The sequence below is a fragment of the Octopus bimaculoides genome, chromosome 6 (assembly GCF_046866305.1).
Source record: "Octopus bimaculoides isolate indiv1 chromosome 6, ASM4686630v1, whole genome shotgun sequence".
NCBI classification, from domain to species: domain Eukaryota; kingdom Metazoa; phylum Mollusca; class Cephalopoda; order Octopoda; family Octopodidae; genus Octopus; species Octopus bimaculoides.
Window position 1 is genome coordinate 109,057,022 of NC_142933.1, and position 21,464 is coordinate 109,078,485.

General features: G+C 38.4%; 1 long non-coding RNA gene across 3 annotated transcripts; it reads left to right on the plus strand.

Moving 5' to 3' along the window:
* Positions 1-10,574: 10,574 nt before the first annotated feature.
* LOC128248100 (uncharacterized) lies at positions 10,575-21,220 on the plus strand. Of its 3 annotated transcripts, none has more exons than XR_016242393.1 (2): positions 10,575-10,912; positions 20,428-21,220. It is a non-coding gene; the product is annotated as an uncharacterized LOC128248100 (long non-coding RNA). The 3 variants fall into 3 exon arrangements; XR_016242392.1 differs by lacking the exon at positions 10,575-10,912 and adding an exon at positions 11,977-15,847 and having other exon boundaries at positions 20,146-21,220; XR_016242391.1 differs by lacking the exon at positions 10,575-10,912 and adding an exon at positions 11,977-15,847.
* Positions 21,221-21,464: the final 244 nt, after the last annotated feature.

Consider the following 21,464-nt stretch of genomic DNA (forward strand, 5'->3'; position numbering starts at 1 on the left):
CTAACATTGGAATAGTAGTAGTTACTACAGATATATATGTATGTATGTATATATATATATATATATATATATATATATATATATATATATATATAATTAATCTAAAAAAAACCGAAGAATAAAACACAAGAAAAAACAATAGCATGAGGACGTAGTACATGCAAAGTATCAAAAGATGCTCAGGGAAGAAAAGAAAGGTGGTTTTACGTTTCAAGAAAAGCTCTTTTTCAGAAACAGGAGATAGAGGAAAGTCCAAGAGAAAAAGGAAGATGGAGGAAAAAAATCGCCAACAATCCACATATAGTTACATGTGTGTGTGTGTGTGTGTGTGTGTGTGTGTGTGTGTGTGTGTGCGTGCACGTGCGCGGCTGTGTGGTAAGAAGCTTGCTTCTCAATCACATAGTTCTGGGTTCAGCCCCATTGCATGGCACCTTGGGCAAGTGTCTTCCACTTCGGGCCGACCAAAACCTTGTGAGTGGATTTTGATAGACAGAAACTGAAAGAAACCTGTTGTATATATATGTGTGTATATATATATATATGTATATATAAATTTAAAAGGGTGGCTTCTTAGCAATTAGAACCTAAAGGCAAAACTAACAGAGGTCACAAAAGTGACAGTGGGTGCTTACTAGCACCACTTTTGCTAAAGATAAAAGTTAAAGAAACTCAAAAGTTACAAAACTCTAGGCGTTAAGAGTCGCTGATGAGGATTAAGAGGGTCTACATCATAATCCAAAATTGTGATCCAGCTATATACGCTGGGGATTTACCTCCCTTTGTCAGTCATTAAGACAGTGCATTTGTGGCTTTTGAGTTGTTTTAACACTTATTTTTAGCAAAAGTGGTGCTAGCCAGTACCCTCTGTCACTTGTTTGTGTGTGTGTGTGTCTGTTTGTACCCCCATCACCAACTGGCGCTGGTATGTTTACATCCCTGTAACTTAGCAGTTCGGCAAAAGAGGCTGATAGAATAAATACCATGCTTTTAAAAAATAAATTCTGGGGTCAGTACATTTGACTAAAAATTCTTCAAAGTGGTGCCCCAGCATGGCCGCAGCCTAATTACTGAAACAAGCAAAAGATAAAAGTTAAAAGATAACAGATCAAAGATCAAAGATACACACACACACACACACACACTAAAAACACATACACACAAACACACAGCACACACACACACACACACAAACACACACAAACACACTCACACGTGCACACACAAACACGCACTCACACACGTGCACACAAACACACACACTCACACATGCACACACAAACACATACACGCACGCACACACACACACACACACACACACACACACACACGTTAATATATTCTTTCTTTTATTCTTTTATTTACAAGCAGAACCATGTGTTGAGAGGAATTCTTTGGAGTTTGAATAATTCACCTCTGGAAACAGGGGTGTTTTGTCCAGTATCCTTAAACAACCATTATTCAGGGACATTTTGAGTGGCATCGACCACATTTGAATGATACTTTTTACATGCCACCAGCACAGGGAGCCAGTCAGGTGGCACTGGCAATGACCACGCTCACCCCAAAATAATAATACTCTTTCTTCTATAAGCACAAAGCCTGAAATTTTAGTAAATAATAATAATAATAATAATAATAATAATAGTAGTAATAATGATTTCAAATTTGGCACAAGGCCAGCAATTTCTGAGGACAGAGTAAGTCGATTAAATTGACCTCAGTTCTCAACTGGTACTTGTTTTACCAACCCCCAAAAGGCTTAGTTGACCTCAATGGAATTTGAAGATAGAATGTAAAGACAGACAAAATGCTTTGAAGTATTTTGAAGCATTTTGTCCAGCAGAGTAACAACAACAACCACAACAACAATGATAATAAATATTTCTTTATTTGCCACAAGGGCAACATGTGAAGGGGGACATTACAGCAATATCAACAATAATGATAAATGAATGAACAGAATATTAATTGTGTTATCATGAGGTTTGATAATAACAAGCTTCAAAATATATTATTTACAACACATATATTCTGTAAAACAAGCAAGAAGGACAAAAAAAAAAAAGAACAAAATAAGAAAATAAAAAATAAACCACAATATAATAGAAACATTTAAAAGTACATATTTAGAAATAGCTAGCTTTTTGGAGTTTTTTTTTTGTCTTTTTTCCTTTCCTTTCTTTCTTTCCTTTCTGAATATGGAATATTCAAGTAGTGAATGTTGTGGAAGTATAAGAAAATTAAATAAATAATATTAAATGAAATTAAGTTAGTGTTGCTACTATCACCACCACCAGCATGATCATCATCTCCAACATCATCATCTTCATCATCATCACCTCTACAACCTCCACCATTTTCAGCACCATCATCGGCGGAGACGGACTATATGTAATCTGAATCTTTCCCCCCCTTATTTATTAATTTTTTTAATGGAATCCCACGTTTTAGGCTATGGAGATTCCGATTCTGAAAAAAAATTGTTTGAAAAATTTCATTTCCCCCACCACCACCAAGCAGGCTATTTACATGCTAGAAATAACAGCCAAAATCTCACAAAACTAGTGTTAGGGTTAGGTTTAGGGTTAGGGTCAGGGTTAGGGTTAGGGTTAGGGTCAGGGTTTGAGTAAGGGTTAGGTTTACCCTGTGGATCTATATAAAACCGGGGGGGGGGGGGGCGAAATTTTGAAATTGAGATTTCTGAAAATTTTTTTTGCAGAATCGGAATCTCCATAGCCTAAAACGTGGGATTCCGTAAAAAAAAAAAAATAAGGGGGGAAAGGTTCAGATTACATATAGTCCATCTGGACCCCATCATCATTATAACTGCAATCATCATCAACACCACCACCACCACCACCACCACCACCACTATCATCACTGTTACCATCACTACCACCACCACCACCACCACCACCACCACACCAAGCAGCCTTATCAGCTTCCACTGACACCAGCAGCAGCAGCAGCAGCAACCTCAGCAGTAGCCATGTCAGTCTCCTTTGTTAAAGGCTTAAATAGTGGAGTACGTTTTTACTCCATTACTGACAGAAAAACACAAAATGAATTTTATTGATGACAATAATAATTAATTGTGACATAGGCACACAAGACCACAAATTTGAAGAGGAGGAGTAAATCTGATACACAATTACTGCGTATTCCATAAAATCTGGAAGGATGAAATATAAAGATGACTGTGGTAGGATTTGAAATCAGAACTGTAGAATTGAGAAATAATCTTTTCTACTCTAGGCGCAAGGCCCGAAATTAGATCAACCCCTGTAAGCAACTGGTACTTAATTTATCAACCCCAAAAGGATGAAAGACAAAGTCAACCTCGGTGGAATTTGAACTCAGAACATAAAGACAGATGAAATAAGAATTGAGAAATAATGTTAAATACAGGTGTGTTGCCATTTCAAATAATGGTTTCTAATTAAGGCCCCAGGTCAGCAATTTTGTTTTTAGAAGAGGAGGGTCAGTCAATACCATAGACCTCAGTATGTGACCGGTGCTTTATCCATTCCAGAGAGATGAAAAGAAAAAGTCGACCTAATTGGAATTTGAACCATAAATGTAAAGAGCTGGAAGAAACACCTCTAAGCACTTTGTCTAGCGTGCAGAAGGTTCTGCCAATCAATAATATTAATAACAAGAGCACTCAGAGAGCACAAACCTCTGCCAAGGCAACACCAACGTCCTCTCAACGATTAACCAGAGATTAAATAAAATCCTTCAATAAATATCATCAAAATTTCTGGTTTTCTCTTCTCTTAAATTCCAGTCCTCCTTTAGTAATCCTGTTGTTTTATATTGATGTATAGAATTATGTATATATGTAAGTATACTGTAAAGTGTTAAAATGTATGTATAATCTCTTCTAACATAATAATGAGCATTGGTTGTCTTTATATATATATATATATATATATATATATATATATATATATATATATATATATACGCATATATATATATATATATATTTATAAACAAAATTAAGGGATCAGCAACAGGTTGCTTCACCACATACCTGTTGCTGATCCCTTAATTTTGTTTATAAATGTATAAGAACTTTTAAATAAGTTCCACACCGATAATGGTGCTTACATACCGAAGGGCTTGGTAAAAATTATTAATTATTAATTTATTAATAAATTAATAAATTGATAATCCTTTACCCTTTTTAATTGTAATTGTTATATATTGTTATATATATATATATATATATATATATATATATATTATATAATATATGACAATCAGTTAGTTGTTGTCATAATAAAACTCAGAGCTTTGGATGTCGGGGCTGAAGCCTGCTGAGATGCTGGAGTAGGCTTCAGCCCCGACATCCGAAACTCTGAGTTTTATTATGACAACAACTAACTGATTATTCCCTTCAGGAGACTGTCACATTAAGTTGACAGCATACAACAACTAACTGATTATCATATATTATATTTATAATGAAAGTAAACAAACAAAGTTTGTTCTTTTTTTTTTTTTTTAGAAGCATTGAGATGTATTGTAAGAAGAGAAATAAATAAAAATTGCAGAAGAATTTGTTGCTGGGCAGTTTGGTTTAATGGTAAAGCACTTGACATGTTATCACAGAGATGTGAGTTCGAGTCTCATGGCTGGCTGGCAACATATTTTTTTGCATTATATGGATAATTTATCCTGATCATGCTATTTATAGCATTATCACGCGTTTGAGAAATAAATTTATTTCTGTTCTATTATATTTATAGATGAATTCCTCTATTTACATAATATCGAGGTCTCGTTCATTATTTTGTTGTTATATTATTATCATTGTTATTATTATTAATATATATATATATATATATATATATATATATATATAAATTCCAAAAAAGGATAAAATTCTTTTACAAGAATTTTATCAAGAAGCCAATGTGTAAAAAATTCATAAGGGAAATATCTATTCCCAAGAATATAATTATTCGTTTATGTTTATATAAAGGGCATTATTATAGAAAAAATAATAACGCCACACAGTGGACTTCTCAAAATAACCACATTTAGTACCTAATGCGAGGAAAAAACAACCAACAGAAGAAGACCAACTTTCTTTTAAATTAAATGAACTTTTAAATGAACAATTAAGTTCATTTAATTTAAAAGAAAGTTGGTCATCTTCTGTTGGTTGTTTTTTCCTCGCATTGGGTACTAAATGTGGTTATTTTGAGAAGTCCACTGTGTGGCGTTATTATTTTTCCGTAATAATGCCCTTTATATATATATATATATATATATATATATATAGAGAGAGAGAGAGAGAGAGAGAGAGAGAGAGAGAGAAAGAGAGAGAGAGAGAGAGAGAAAGAGAGAGAGAGAGAAAGGTGAAAGGTGAAGGTAGAGGAGATAAATAGCAAAGAGAGCATCATATGAATGAGAAAGGAAGGTGTGATAGATGAATAATGAAAGGTGTGAGAAAGCCGATGAATGGCGTTTGAAGTTTGAGTGTATGTGTGTAAAAGAGAGGTATGTTTGCATGCGTGAGAGTGTGTGTGTACAATGAAAATGGGATGGTAATGTTCAACGCTGAGAATGTGTGAGCATATGTGTTTATGTGTGTGCGTGTACAAGAGGACTATGTGAAACTTTACATATACATGTAAAGTAAAGAAAATATTTTTAATATTTCAGAATCTTTGTCCCACACTGGATCGATCCCAAAATCTAATCAGTTCATGCCAGTCACGTGGCCAAACATCCCTGAAAGTTTCATCCGAATCCATCCAGTGGTTCTTGAGATATCTTGTCCACAGTCAAACAAACAAACAAACACGACTGAAAACAATACCTCCACCTTCACTAAGGCAGAGGTAACAAGGGCACTCAGTGAGCACAAACCTCCACCAAGGCAACACCAACGTCCTCTCAGTGATTAACTGGAGAGGATTTTTAAAATGAGAATATCTGAAATAAACTCATTTGCTTTTACAAATGAGAATACTAAAAATGAACCTGACCACTCTCAAAAATTAAGTTAAAAAAATGGAAAAATAATCCAGAATCCTTGTCCAGTACCTGATTGATCCCAATGGTAGTCATGGAATGTGAAGGTAGCTGTAGAAAATTTAGTAACAGTAATAAATAGTTTATCCTTATATAATACAAACCAAGGTAACAAATTCACCATTCAAAATAGTTACAGCCTAAAGGGAGATAATTGAGAAAGACTTGAAAGTTAACATAAGATTGTAATCATGTAAAGTAAATATAACAAATAATCCAGAATCCTTGTCCTGTACCGGATCAATCCCAAAATCTAATCAGTTCATGCCAGTCACGAGGCCAAACATTCCTGAAAGTTTCATCCGAACCCATCCAGCAGTTCTTGAGATATCATGTCCACAGACAAACAAACAAACATGACTGAAAACAATACCTCTGCCTTCGCTAAGGCAGAGGTAATAATCGTTTCTGCTATTGTCAAAAGGCTTGAAACTTGGGTGTTGAGGTGAGTTGATTACATCAACCTCTGCACTTGACTAGTACTGAAAGGATGAAAGGCAAAGTTGACTTGGCGGGATTTGAACTCAGAATGTAAAGACAGATAAAAAGCTGCTAAGCATTTTCTCCAGCATGCTAAAACTTCAGCCACCTCACTGCCTTACTACTACTGCTGCTGCTGTTAATCATCATCATCATCATCATCATCATCATCGTTTAACGTCCGCTTTCCATGCTAGCATGGGTTGGACGATTTGACTGAGGACTGGTGAAACCGGATGGCAGCACCAGGCTCCAATCTGATTTGGCAGAGTTTCTACAGCTGGATGCCCTTCCTAACGCCAACCACTCAGAGAGTGTAGTAGGTGCTTTTACGTGTCACCCGCACGAAGGCCAGTCAGGCGATACTGGCAACGGCCACGCTCAAAATGGTGTCTTTTATGTGCCACCCGCACAAGCCAGTCCAGGGGCACTGGCAACGATCTCGCTCGAAAATCCTACGAAGGCCAGTCAGGCGGTACTGGCAACAGTCACACTCGAAATGGTGCATCTTATGTGCCACCCACACAAGAGCCAGTCCAGGGGCACTGGCAACGATCTCACTTGGCTTGCCGGGTCTTCTCACACACAGCACACCTCCAAAGGTCTCGGTCAGTAGTCATCGCCTCAGTGAGGCCCAATGTACGAAGGTCTTGCCTCACCACCTCAGCCCAGGTCTTCCTGGGCCTACCTCTTCCACGGGTTCCCTCAACTGTTAGGGTGTGGCACTTTTTCACGCAGCTATCCTCATCCATTCTCACCACATGTCCATACCAGCGCAATCGTCTCTCTTGCACACCACAACTGTTGCTTCTGATGTTCAGCTTTTCTCTCAAGATACTTACACTCTGATGGGTATTCACATTGACATTACACATCCAACGGAGCATACTGGCTTCATTCCTTGCGAGCTTACGCATGTCCTCAGCAGTTACAGCCCATGTTTCACTGCCATGTAGCATGGCTGTTCGTACACATGCGTCATACAGTCTGCCTTTTACTCTGAGTGAGAGTCCCTTTGTCACCAGCAGAGGTAAGAGCTCTCTAAACTTTGCCCAGGCTATTCTTATTCTAGCAGCTACACTTTCAGCGCACCCACCCCCACTACTAACTTGGTCGCCCAGATAGCGGAAGCTATCGACTACCTCTAGTTTTTCACCCTGGAATGAGATAGAAGTTGTTTCCTGTTTGTTTACAGTCTTTATTGCACCTGAACATCTGCCACATACAAAAAATAACTTCCTAGTTAACCTACCTTTGATATTGCTGCACCTCTTATGTGTCCATAGCTTGCACCGGGTACTTCTTATAGAGTTACTACCTACTCCTTTTCTACATACTGAGCAGGGCCATCTACTTGAAGGGGTTTGTGTTTTATCTACCTTCCTACTTATTAGGATTTTGATTTTAGCTAGGTTGACTCTAAGGCCCTTCAATTCTAGGCCTTGCTTCCACACCTGAAACTTGTCCTCTAGTTCTGATAGTGACTCCGCAATTAGGGCAACGTCATCAGCATAGAGGAGCTCCCAGGGGCAACCTGTCTTGAACTCCTCTGGGATTGCCTGGAGGAATATGATAAATAGGAGGGGGCTGAGGACGGAACCTTGGTGGACCCCTACCTCTACCCAGAATTCATTGCTGTACTCATTTCCAACCCTCACCTCACTGGCAGCATCTCTGTACATGGCTCACACAGCTCTCACTAACCATTCTTCTATCCCAAGTTTCCTCATTGACCACCAGATAAGGGATCGGGGGACCCTGTCAAAGGCTTTCTCCATGTCAACGAAAGCCAGGTACAGAGGTTTATCCTTGACTAGATATTTCTCCTGCAGCTGTCTTACTAGAAATATGGCATCAGTAGTGCTTTTACCTGGCATGAACCCAAACTGCATCTCATCTAAATTGATTCGCTCCCTAATTAGTTGGGCTATGACCCTCTCCGTAACTTTCATAACCTGATCTAACAGCTTGATGCCTCTGTAATTATTTGTATCTAAAGCGTCACCTTTACCTTTGTAGCAGTTGACTATGGTGCTGTTACACCAGTCATTGGGTATGACTCCTTCGTGTAACACCTGGTTCGTAATACGGGTGACTAGGCTATAGCCAACACTGCCAGATATTTTGAGCATCTCTGCAGTGATTCCTGATGGACCGGGGGCTTTCCCTGTCTTCATACTCTTAATTGCTTTATCTACCCTGGTACTATCAACTCGGATAGCTGGTCCCTCTGTTGGGTCGACATACGGCAGGCTCTCTTTCTCCCATTCATTCTCTTTATTAAGCAATCTATCATAGTGGCATCTCCAGACCTCTTTCTTTGCAGCCTCATTTAGTGCAATCGTACCATCATCCATGCGAACACATTTCTCTCCTACAACATCACTATTCTCTCTCCTACACTGTCTTGCAACACGAAATACCTCGAGTCTTTGGTCCTCACGGCGCAAAACATTGGCAAATCTTTTCTTATCTGCTTCCCCTCTGGCTAAATAAACCTGTCGCCTAGCCTCCCTTCTGGCACATTGGTACAATTCCCTGCTACCACCGTTCTTCCAGTCCTTCCAAGCCTGTTTCCTTTGTCTAATAGCCCTGTCTACCTCTTTGTTCCACCACCACGTTACTCTGGGTCGAGAGGGGACCTTACACCAGCCACAGATCTGGTCGGTGGCTTTCAACAGGTTGTCCCGCAGAAATCTCCAATTGTCTTCCACAATAATAATAATAATAATAATAATAATAATAATAATAGCCCTGATGCAGAACCAGATAGTGGCTCTCATGGCTTTTGAGCTTAACTTATTGGAAGTGTTATCATGTACATTGCTTTGTCTTGGTATAAAAGATGGACTGCAGCAAATATTCTGCTCAATACCACAGATTTGCTTGTCAGTCGTTTGATCTTAAGCAGTTGAGTATGTTCCTCAGTGGCTGACGATATGTGCATCTCTGACCACAAGCAGAGGTAGTGGGGGAGCATCATAGCCATGTGTTGAGAGGAATTCTTTGGGGTTTGAATTATTCACCTCTGGAAACATGAATGTTTTGTTCATCCTTAAAACAAACCTTCTTCAGAAACCTTTGGAGTAGAATGAGATACTCAACCTGAAGAAAATTCTAACTGGACCCCACCTGCAAGGTCATGCACTGTTTACCTTGATATGAGATCACCATGTCACGCACATATGGTTGTGATGCATGTGCCTGGTGTACCCTTATCAAACACGTAGTCATGATGGGTATATTGGGCTTTGTACATTTGTACCCCAGTGTCACTTTCATGGCATATGCTGCTCTCTTACTTAACAACAACAACAACAACAACAACAACAACAACAACATCATCATCGTCATCATTTAACATCCATTTTTTCCATCCTGAAACCAGTTCAAAGTAGCTGTTGGAAAAAGATCACAGCATAGAAAGCGGACATTAAATGACAATAATGATGATGATGAAGAGATCTAATCAAAAAGTGTCGGGGAAACTGGTGCCATAAAAAGGAAACTACATCACGTATTAATTTGGCATTTAATCTCCTTCGAAGTTGTCCCCTTCTGAAACCAAACATTTTATCCAGCACCGTTTCCACTGAGCATTCCTGGAACTCCTTTCTTGAGATAGCAAGCAACTACCTTGAGGCATTCTTTTACATTTCCTCGATATCTTCAAATCTGGTTGGGGATCTTCCACTGCAAAGACTGAACCTTGGATTTGAGCTCGTAGCCATAGATCTAAAATTTGTCACCTGTTACAACCATTTTCAAAAAGTTTCTTTCTTCCCCCGACACACCCGAAAAGATCCTGCACAGCTGAATCCCTATCTTCTTTTTGAGACGACCACACTCTACACACTTCACTTTGAAGTACTGCTATAAGCAACAGAAATGAGTGAGAGCATTATAACTTGTTATGCATGTGCAACGGAGTTCAAGGTCTTTCTGTGCCAAGTGGATTCACTCTGCATACTTTAGCTCCGTTACCATAGCAACAATCTTAATACTTTTTAGTCAGATCTCGGAGTCAGAATATTTAATGTGATATATGAGTTTGATGAACAGTAGTTATTGTGTCAGTTTCTGGCTGGAAATTAGTGAGTTTTAAACCTTAAATTACCAATGTACTTCCAGATTCTGTTCACTAATAATTCTGCCCACAAAATTATTTCAGGTGGTTATTGACCTCTAGCGTAGCTCCATAGATACCCTAGAGGTCAATACTGATCACATAGCCAAACCCAGGTCTACACATTTTTTTTCTTCTTTTTTTCTATTTTAGTTCTTTGTTAAAGAAGTTGAAATACATTACCTGATTAAATGTGGTAATGTCAGGTGCTGAAAGTTTCTTGAGAAATTCACATCCGGAAGGGAGGAGTCCAATCAAGTATTTTTTTAAACATTTTATTCTTATATTTTACTTTTGTTCTTATTTGGACTGATTTTGGAGTCTTTCTCTACCCATATTTTTTTGTATGTGTATGCATACAATTAGATATACATATACCAGGGCCTACGAAAAGAAGAGGAGTACAGGGCCACATTGTACCCGAGGGCCCAGGAATTTCCTGAAACCTCAAAAAATGTTTGTGATTATTGACGACTATATAGTTCACAGAAGGGAGGGGGCCCCACCACCACGAAAGAAACTTCCTGTACCCCCTGATAAAATTCCTCTCAGATATTCTGACATTTACACACACACACGTGTATGTGTGTGTGTATGTGTGTGTATGTGTGTGTGTATGTGTTTGTATGTGTGTGTGTATGTATATATATATATATACATATATATATATATATATATATATATATATATATATATATATATATATATATATATATATATATATATATATATATATATATATATATATTCATTCAAGATACACATTCTTTCTTTTCAACACAGGCTGTCAATCACAACGAAAATCATACATAAGCAGATACATTCATACATACATACATAAATAGATACATACATTTTTATTATATTATACCACTAACACGCACACATATATATTCACACGCACACATATATATTCACACGCGCGCGCACACACACATACAACGCCCTTATTGTACACCTATATACCCGCACTAGCTCACATTATTATTATTTTTATCATTTTGTTAATTCAATCTAAACTTCTACTACACATGCACTAAGAACATTGACACGCCACATAAACTAGAACATTATGCATTACTCATACACACACACACACGCGCATGTGAAAGTCATACACGAAGCTCTCGGCTCTTGAGTCACATTTATAACTTTCTGCTGATTAATATGTACATATATCTTATTTGTTCCACCAAACCTGAATATAGCTCTATCTATCTATCTATCTATCTACCTCTACCGCTTTCTCTCTCCCTATCTATATCTATCTATCATCTCTCTAGTTACCTCTATCCATTTCTCTCTCTATATCTATCTCTTCCTTTCTATCTATCTACCATCTCTCAATTTACCTCTCTTTCTATCTATCTACCTCTCTACCGCTTTCTCTCTCCCTATCTATATCTATCTACCATCTCTCTAGTTACCTCTCTATCTATCTATCAATCTACCATCTCTGTATTTGCCCCTCTATCTATCTACTTCTATCTCTCTACCTCTTTTCTGTCTCTCTATATCTATCTAACTCTCTATCTCTATCTATCTATCTTATCTATCTAGCTAGCTAGCTTCGCACATGCATGCACTCACACACAGACATAGAATCACATATCCTCTTTATGCCTACATACCTTTCAAAGTCACGTACCACACACACACACATATACACACGCGCGCGCAAGCTCTCTCTCTCTCTCTCTCACACACACATACAGATCATATAAACACTACACACACACACACACACATTCACTGTTGTAACCTGACAAACATGGACGCACCAACACACGTACACAGTTGCATTCACACAGCGACATCTAAAGAGGAAAAAGACAGGCAGACTTGGACAGGACATTAACAAATTCACACACACAGTCACACAAACAAATTTAACCAGAAGCACATACACACACTCTCTCTCTCACACAAATACACTCACATACTCCCTCTCACACAAATACATAAACACTCTCTCACACAAATACATACACACTCTTTCTCGCACAAATACACACTCTCTCACACAAATATATACACACTCTCTCTCACACAAGTACATACATACTTTCTCACACAAATACACACACTCTCTCTCACACAAGTACATACATACTTTCTCACACAAATACACACTCTCTCTCTCACACAAATACATACACACACACAATCAATTATACACGCACAACCAAACACAAAGACTTACACACAGACACACACACTGACTCATATGCGTATATCTCACAACATAAAAACACAGTCAGGTAAACAGACGCATTCACGTTAAAACATACACACGCGTGCTCACACATGCTCACGTGCACTCACACACGCTCACACACACACCACACACACACACACACACATATACACACACACTTACACACGCGCATACTGTAAATTTGAAGCAGGCTACGTTAAGGTCTGTAAGATTGTTGCTATGGAAATATGAGGTTAATAGTCCATGCAAAGAATAAAAATCTTCTTAATATCCACAGGAAAATAAGCAAATTAAGTTTTCTCTCTCTGGTAAAAGTCCTTTGGTGCAGCAGCAGCCGATCGGTGGGGTCTGTTTGAGGAGTTTTATGAATCATTGTAACTGGACCCCTCAAACTCATCCATCATTTCTACCCCCACCCCGCGTGACGCCAGCCCCACCGCCATGTGTACAGTCTCTTGCTGTGGTTGATGATGATGATGGGTGGTGGAGCTTCATATGGTGGCGTTTCTGATGATGATGGTGGTGGTGGTGATGGAGACGCGGATAAGATGATAGAAATGGTGGTGGACCCTCAAAAATGATCTATCGTTCTCCCCTCTACTTGACGCCGCTACCACCGTCATGTACAATGGTTTAAGTCTCTTGCTTGTGATTGTTGATAATGATGATGATGATGATGGAGGCTGTATGCTGATGTTGTTTCTGATGGTGATGATGATGGTGGTGGCGGTGGTGGTGTGATAGCAAGGCATGGTGGGGTGAGATATACGTGCGTGTCAAATGTGTTGGTTGTAGTGGGGTGGTGACAGTGATATCGTGGTAGTGGGATGTTATAATCAAGGTTGAAGTTGTTGTTAGTGACGACGACGATGATGATGACGTTTGTTGGTTGTTGTTGTTGTTATTGTTACTGTTACTGTTAGAGTGGTGGCGGGGACGATAGCTACAAGAGTAATGGCAGAGATTGTGGTGGCGAGGGCGGTGGTAGGCATACTTCTTTTGAGCAGTGGTGTTTATAACCGTGACTGTCCCACGTTTTATGGGCTACAGAAGTCCTTTGTGAGGGCTACATTATCTAAATGTATCCTTTTCTCATTCAATATGGCCGAGGGTTAAGTTGAGAGTGATTTGGCTGTTATTTCTAACAAGTCGAGTGACCATTTGAGGTTCCCTCTTTGGGAGTAGGATTAGGGTTAGAGTTTGGAACTGATAGTGGTAGTAGTAGTGGTGGTGGTGGTCTTGAAGGCGATGTGGTTGTGGTGGTGGTGATGTTGGGGTGATGAAGGTAGGGACGGTAGTGAAGATGTAGTGGTGGTGGTGTTGGCGGTAGTGGTGGTGATGCAGTGGTTTTTAAAAACATCTTAATGAGCAGAGAAAAATATTGATGCTTAAGAGAGATAGCGTATTGTTTCTTAGAGAAGTCTAGATTAAGAAGTGTTGTGTTGTGTGGTGTGGAGATGGGAAGCGCCTGCAGGGATTGCATTATGTTCGTGTTTCAAGTAGATTGTTGTTCAATAGCTCAAGATGGTGATTCACCCCAATCATCATCATCATCATCATCAGCATTATCATCAGTCATTGTTGTTATTAACATCATCATCATTATTTAATGTCCACTTTTCCCAATCTGCATGGGTTAGACACAATTCAGTGAAGTCAATTTTCAATGACTGGATGCCCTTCCTGTCACCAACTCTTACCTGTTTCCAAGCAAGGTAACATTTCCCCTTATCCAAATATATTTTTTCAAGAAAGACTGGAAACGAACGACAAACCATCATTAAATGATGATGGTGATGATGAAAAATATAAAACTACAATATAGAATTCAGACATGGTGTCGTCAAACCATGACCTCTTGCAAGACACTGACCAATTCCATGTGTTGAGAATTTCTGAGTCAGAAGCCCATTCCTGAAATGATCCTATTTATGATAAAAGAAAGGATTTGAGTTTCCTCCTTTACAGTAAAGAGTTCCTTACTTCTTTCAAAATGAATGTAAACAAAGTTAATATGATTATTTTGATACCACGCCTTCCAGGATTAGCTGACTGATATAGTCTTATATGGAACTATGTCTTACAGAAACTTAAGATTTAAGATGTCACTGGAATGAAGTGTATCCGAGTGTCCACGAAGCTGGTGCACTTTCCCTTGGTGACAGTAAAAATAGAGAACATATGTACTTTTGCAATTTTTTTCCTTAAAGACTATGAATAAAGGAGCAAATCCTTATCCAAAGAAGAACCGAATGTGAGCTAATATCCCAGGTGGTTAAGTCATATGTGGTTAGTAAAGGAATAAAGAAGGCAAAGGAGTTCAAATGTCCTCATTCTAAACCTAAATTGCTACAAAGGCAAAGAAAAAAATGAAGAGAGGTAGTTACAGACTTGTTAGATTGATGGAACAAGTCTTGAAAATAATTCACATTTGGTAAATTCAGAACCAGATTGTATAATTCTGAGTAAGATCAAATTTTGTATTGGTATTTGGATATAGAACATCATAATGCTTGTGTGACAATAATTACTGCCACAATTTAACATGTTTTCCCTACTGACTTGGACTGGACAATTCAACAGGATCCAATGAGCTGAAGGACTGTGCTGAACTCTAATTCCTGCTTTGGACTGGTTTCTACAGCTGGATACCCCTCCTAACACCAACCAATTTACAGTGTCTACAGGGTGCATTTTCATGGCACCAGCATTAGTGAAGATATCAGGTAACTTGCAAGACAAGACTCCTTGCTGAGTGATGGTAGAGAAGAGAGGAAAATGGATTTATGCCAGGTATTGAGAGGCTAAAATATGACAGAAGCACAGGAACAGGTGCCGTACTCTACAGGAGATATATGGCTACCTGAGATGGGAAGAGAGAAAAGAGATGGTGGTATTGAGCTGTCAGAGAGTAGCCTCAAAGTACAAGAGGCTGAATATAAGAGAGATGAGGGACAGAGGATTGCAAAGAGCAGGTAAGTTTATAAGAGTGTAAAAGGAAAATGGCAGAGAGTTAAAGATGGAGATAGAGGAGAATGAATATTAATGAAAGAAATAGGAGTGGGGTGCAGGTGGGAGGAGATGATAAGTGGTGATACAAAAAGGGAGTGGTCAGGAATAGGATAATAAAACTGTAGGTAGATGAAAAATAAGATGATGTGAAGTGTGGGAGTCAGAGAGGGGGATGCCTAGTGAGAGAGAGAGAGAGATGGAAGTCAGATGTATGCAAGGATGGATATGATCAATCTATCAATTAATATGACTGTCAGAGTTCTTTCATTACCATTTGCATCCTCATCAGTGACAGAATCTCATTACTCTATTGTCTTATCACAGAGCTAGGAACAAGAACAAGTTATCAATGAGTTCATCATCACCAACATCCCTTAACTGATGCAGCCAGTCGTTGGGGTGCCACACTACACACTTTGGTAGCCAGCCATCACCACTGGTCTCTGTTCTTTTTCATGCATAACAGATTCATTGTGTTATGACCTGTCCAGTCCTTGATGCCTTGATGTTGTCAGACCAGGATTTTCTCTGCTTTTCGCCCTTCCTCAACAAGGCCCAGAAGAATGGTTTTGGACAGAGATTGTAACAGGAGACATATGACAGTGCCAGACAAGGCGGTTTCATCTTTTTACCTGCGCTAGGAGTGGTTCCTGTCTGCTCTGCCTGACAAAGTTGTTTGTTTTGTGCTCTGTGTAGCAGCCTTCTGAAGCACTTGTGTGCTCAGATGCCTGGATTCTTCATTCCATGTCAGCTGTATAATTCTAGCTCTCATACCAATGCAGAAAGACCAAAGCCACCAGGAACTTGTACACTCTTAAGTCTTGTTGTAAAACTAATGGAGTTGCTTTTCCATATGGTGTTCAGCTTTGTCATGACAGCAAAGGCTAAACTGAATCTTGTTGTTATCTCCATTTGAGATCTGCTGTAATTGGTCAAAGTGGATCCTAGGCACTTGCAGGTGTCCACTTCATCAAGTCTCTCCCTGATTAGCATGATGCTGGTTGCTGTGTTTTGGTTGTTACTATTAACCAGGATCTTGTTCTTCTCAGGGCTGATCTCCATCCCTTACACTCTTGATAAGTCTTTTACTATTGACAATAATGAACTAGTACTTAATTAATTTATCAATTAATCAATTAATTAAGCAACTGATTACTTATTTGGTTAAGTAGTTGACTTACAATAATAATAAGAAATGAAACAGAACCAATGTGTGTGTTTGTTATTGGAAAAATGACCTTCCAAAAATATAACATTATCACCACCACCACCACCACCACCACCACCACCACCATCATCATCATTCTTCTAACATCCACTTTTTCATGCTTGCACGTGTGGCTGGAATTTTTTGAGGCAGATGTTCTACAGATGGAAGCTCTTCCTGTTGCCAACCCTCATCTGTTTCCAAGCAAAATAATATTTTGCCATGGTTAGATATATTTTCCACAGAAGACTGGAAACAAGTGATACAGCTTCAATGATGGCACTTCTTGTGTATAATCATCAGACAGTGTTAAGACAAAGTTAAATACACACAAATACATGTGTGTCTCTAAATATATATATATATATATATATATATATAAATAAAGGAAGAAGAAGAAGAAGAAGAAGGAGAAGGAGGAGGAGGGGGAGGAGGAGGAGGAGAAGAAGAAGAAGAAAATGGAGATTATGAAGTTAATAAGAGTTTATTATCGACAACAATTCGATCATGATCAATTTGTTGTTGATAATAAACTCTTATTAACTTCATAATCTCCATTTTCTTCTTCTTCTTCTTCTTCTTTCTTTCTTTCTTTCTTTCTTTCTTTCTCTCTTTATATGAATATAAAAGTCCGTTCTTTGGACTTTTTCTATATTTCTGATGAAGAGCTCTGTTCGAAACATGAAATCTTCTTTCTTTTCTTTCCTTTCCTGAGCGTCCAATAACACAGTACTTGTTCCACGCCCTCGCGTTGTTGTTTTTTCTTGCTTGCTCTTGTTTGGATTGACTATATATATATATATATATATATATATATATATATATATATATATATATATATATATATATATATATATATATATAAAGTTGTAGTAAGTAGGAAGACAAACAAATCACAAGTCCCTTCTGGGAGATGGCCTTGTTCAGTATGTAAGAAGGGAACTGGTAGAAACTCCATACATTGTACCCAGTGCAAGCTTTGGACACATAAAAGGTGCAGTGGTATCAAAGAAAGGTTAATGGAGTCTTTGCATGTGGTGGCAAATGTGCAGGTACAATAAGTACTAAAAATACGCAAGTAAAAGGCTTCCCCAAATGCTCGGGTATATCATTAGAAGCAGTAGATAGCTTCTGTTACTTAGGAGACCAAGTTAGCAGTGGGTGGGAGGTGGGGTAGTTCTGAAAGTGTAGTTGCTGGGATAAGAACAGGCTGGGAAAAGTTCAGAGAGCTTTTATCTTTGGTGGTAACTAAGGGCCTCTCCCTCAGAGTGAAAGGCAGATTGTATGATGCCTGTGTACATACAGCTATGTTACATGGCAGTTAAATGTGGGCTTTGACTACAAAGGACTTGCAAAGGCTTGAAAGAAATGAAGCTAGTATGTTCTGCTGGCTGGGTAACGTCAGTGTGCACACAAGACAGGGTGTAAATGATTTAAGAAGGAAACTGGGTATAAGAGGCATCAGATGTTGTGTGCAAGAGAGAAGCTTGTGCTGGTTTGGTCATGTGATGTGTATGGATGAGGACAGCTACGTAAAGAAGTGCTGAGCTTTAATTGTGGAGGGAGCCTGTGGAAGGGGGTAGACCCAGGAAGACATGGGACTAGGTGGTAAGAAAGGATCTTCTGATGCTGGGCCTTAGTGAGGAAATGAGAAGGGACTGGGAGATGTGGTGATTTGCTGTACTTGATAAGAGACATAAAACTAAGAGACATAAAACTAAGAGACATAAAAAGGAGAAAGAGGAAGAGAGGCTATATAAGCAAGATAAGCTGATGGTTCTCAATTTCTTTGATTTTCGATATATGCAGGTAACTAAATAAAGAATTAGTGAAACTCTTAATGCAGAAAAGTTTGAAAAATAAAATTCCCTTAAAGTTAAAAATGGTGCAAAAAATATAGAAATCTATTGGTTATCTTATTTTATTAACCCATTTGCTGCCTTATTATTGTTGAAATACACTGCATCATCATCGGTTAACGTCCATTTTTCCATGCTGGCATGAGTTGGATGGTTTGACTGGGGTCTGGGAAGCCAGGAGGCTGCACCAGGCCCCAATCTGATCTGGCAGTGTTTCTACAGCTAGATGCTCTTCCTAACGCCAACCACTCTGAGAGTGTAGTGGGTACTTTTATGTGCCACCAGCACAAGGGCCAGTGAGCTGGCATCGACCACAATCAGATGGTGCTTTTTACGTGCCACTGGCACAGAAGCCAGTCAAAGTGGCTCTGGCATCAACCACGTACAGATGGTGCTTTTTATGTGCTACATGCAAGGGGGTCACAACTACAATTTCCATTTGATTTCATTTTGATTTTGATATTGATGCTGATGTTGATGCTGATGTTGATGTTGATGCTGATGTTGATGCTGATGCTGATGTTGATGTTGATGTACTTGACTCAATAGGTTTTTTTCACTGCATGTTTCAATTAATTTTGAAAATGATGAAGAATTTATCAAAATACCTTCAGCTGATGTTTGGAACATAAATAGTCATGGAATTTTTATCAAAGCTTTTAATTTAGATCCTTTTGAAACAGGAAGTTTGCATCATAGAACCAAAAGGGGTAGTCTGGGGTGGATTGGTATCAAAAGGGTTAATAAATTTAATTAAATCAAGGAAGAATAAGAACTATTATACATATAGGCATGCACATGACAGCATGGCAAGGAGTTTCCTTCCAAACTACATGGTTTCAGGTTCAGTCCCACTGTGTGGCACCTGGGACAAGTGTCTTCTATTATAATCTCAGTCTCATGTGGATTTGATGGATGGAAACAGTTTGTCTTTTTTTTTAACTGATTTATTTTATTTACATAAAGACTGTAAGTTAGTGATTAAAGACTGTAAGTTAGTGATTAAAGACTATAAGTTAGTGATTAAAGACTGTAAGTTAGTGATTAAAGACTGTTAGAATATGCACAGGTCTTAGCAGAAAATTAAATGTGAGTACCAGTAGTGATTCCTTCAGATAAAAACCTTCAAGGTGGTGATGATGATGATGATGATGATGATGATGATTCTATATATCAACTATTTTCTTTTAATCAGTCTCTGCATAAAAAAAGAAGCAAAAGAGAAAAGAAAAAGAAAAATCTAAAAGAAGGCTTCTACACTATAGTACCAACCATCACCAGCACCACCACCACCACCACTACCATCACCTCCAGTGGCACAGCCGTTGCCACTGTTGTTGCTACTACTACCATCACCACTGTCATCACCATTATCACAACCACTGCCACCACCACCGCAACCACCACCAACACCACCAAGGACAATACCACCACCACCATGCTTCTTATAACTTATTTAAATTTGTATCTTTTACAGAAGAAATATGAGATATTGAAAAAAACGTCATTGGTTTCTGCTGATGGATGCAAGATCAATTGTTTGAGATAAAACAACAAACACCAGAATCAAACTCCAGTTTTTAAATTTTGCATGCACAGACTGGTCCCATGAATGGCTTCACCATTACACAGGGTGTCCCTGTAAAAATATACTCACTCTTTAAATAACAATAAATGCATTGTTTATTGACTTAGGAACAAGATTAATAGCTAAATGCATAAACAGCTAAATGCATGTTTATAAATGTTTAAACTGATGGCCACTGCTTTCCAAACACAGCTGATAACACGGACCAATGAATCCAACAGTGTTATATATGTGTGGCAGCAGACTTTGGCTCCTCACCTTTTACCCCCAGAAAGAGTCAGAAGTGATTGTCAGAGAATTTTTATGACTTCACCAGCCCCAATTTCTGGCCTCCTAATTTCCCCAATCGTAATCCCATGGATTACTATGTGTTGGGTACACCAACTGCTCTGCCTGCAACAGGAAGACCAAGCTGGTGACCCAACACAAGGAAATGTATTAAGATCTTCCAAGGACACAGAGAGGAACGCATGAACCAGGTTCCGGAGCCATCTTGAGGCCATTATGAAAGCTGAGAACAGCTACTTTGAATAAACTGTTATTTCTCAGCCAAAATCTTGTTGGTATGTTTCGATTTTTTAAAATACTGTTATTTTTCGATGTGAAATTGTGTTTTCTTTTCCTTTCATGCAAACTGACAAATTCAGGCCAAACACTTTGTATACATAGATACATACATACATACATACATACATACATACATATACATATACATATATATATATATATATATATATATATATATATATATATATATATATATATATATATATATATACATACACATTAGTCAATCAAATTCCAACACAGTCTGATTTTCAAATTTTATTTTTCTGTTTTTATAATTTTATAATATCACAAGTAGTTTCATGTTTTATAACAATCTTCAGGTAAATGTTTATGTAGTAACACTTAAAAAAAGGCAG